The sequence below is a fragment of the Canis lupus genome, chromosome 16 (genome assembly GCF_011100685.1).
Source record: "Canis lupus familiaris isolate Mischka breed German Shepherd chromosome 16, alternate assembly UU_Cfam_GSD_1.0, whole genome shotgun sequence".
In the NCBI taxonomy this organism is placed as follows: Eukaryota; Metazoa; Chordata; class Mammalia; order Carnivora; family Canidae; genus Canis; species Canis lupus.
Window position 1 is genome coordinate 7,025,551 of NC_049237.1, and position 1,834 is coordinate 7,027,384.

The window sequence follows — 1,834 nt, forward strand, 5'->3', positions numbered from 1 at the left end:
AAATGGAAGCTTAAAGAGATTAAGGAACTTAGTTAATGACATCCAGCTAGTGAATGGCAGAAGCAGTAACCAAACCCAGGACTAACTTAAAAATTTTGTTCTTATCCACTATACTTTTCCAGAAGAATCACAATTGTCAATTGTTTTGTTTTTCTTTTTCTCTTTTTCTCTTTTTCTTTTTCTTTTTTGAGAGAAAGAGGAAGCAGGCCCAGGGGTGGAGGAAAGAAGGAAAGGGAGAGAATCTTAAGGGCTCAGTCTCACAATCCTGAGATCATGACCTGAGCCAGAATCAAGAGTCAGATGCTTAACCAACTGAGCCACCCAGGAGCCCCTTAATTTTTCCAGACACAGTTGTCAATTACTAAGTAAATTATATTACGTTTACACTCAAATACTATATGTATATTAAATAATACATTTCCAGGGAAGCTGGCTGGCTCAGTCAGTGGAGCATGGAACTCTTAATCTCAGGGGATCATGGTTCCAGCCTCATGTTGGGTGTAGAGATTACTTAAAAATAAATAAAAATAATACATTACCAAATCTATATTTTAACACAGAAGTATTTTTATATAGTACTAGTTTAATTTCTGGTGTATGGATTACAAAACAACATATGCAATATGATCTCATTTTTCATACAGTATCTATCATCTATCTGTCTACTACCTACTCATTTAGAAAGAATATACACCCAGAGATGTTAACAGTGACTATAGCTAAACGTGTGAACTTATATGAACTTTTTTGTTTTTTCAATTTTCCCTGAAAATATTTTCTAGCCATTTTTTATACTGAGCACATGTAGCTTTTATATTAGGGAAATATAATAAAAGGAAAACTTCAAATTTAACATGCAGTAGAAATTCCTTGATAATAAGACTATTCACCCTCACTTCACTCCTGTATCTAGCAGAGTGTCATACTCAAGAAATACTGCATGGTCCCCATCTTCACATGGCACATAGTCTAGAAGGTGAGCTGGGGCTGGAGAGGAGAAGTCCATGACAGAGGGTACTGTGCAGAGTTGTATGACATGGAATAGAACAGATGGGGCATAGGAGGACCTGCTCTCTAATATTAGTAACTTCAGGTGGATTTCTTGTCTTAAAATTTTAATTTTGACATAATTTCAGAAATGCAGGAAGGTTGCAAGGAAAGTACAAATAATTTCCAGGTACCCTTCACCCAGATTCTCTATTTGTTAACATTTTACTACCTGTCCTTCCCACTGCATTTCTTTTGTTTTTATTTTTTCCTGTTAGAAATATTTATTGAGGACCTCCCATGTGCCAAGGAGTTTTCTAGGCACAAAGGGATACATTAGCAAACAAGAAGTCAAGATCTGGTCTTTCAGGGAGTCCCTATTCCAGAAGATACAATTCATTTATTTGATAGATATTCTGAGTATTTAAGTATGAGGACTTATACAGGGCATTGGGATACAGCAGTAAAAGATACCTCTTGCTTCAATGAGCTAATCGAGATCAACAAGGAAAAAGAAATTAAATAAAAAAAGACAGCATAATTGAAATATACATGGGTACTGTAAGAGCATAGACATAAGGGACCAAACCCAGACCTAGATGAGGAGAGGTGTCAGAGAAAGCCGATGGTCAGCTTAAGGGCCCCAGCCTTACTTGTTCTTCAACTTCCACCATTCCTCCAAACCTTGTGCATTTTTTTTTTATTTACTCTCTCTCTTACTCTCTCTCTCAAATAAATAAATAAATAAATAAATAAATAAATAAATAAATCTTTAAAAAAAATGTTCCCCTGTATTAGAAACCCTCTGGTAGGAAGCTTCCTCTTGCAGAGGCTATAAACTCCCTTC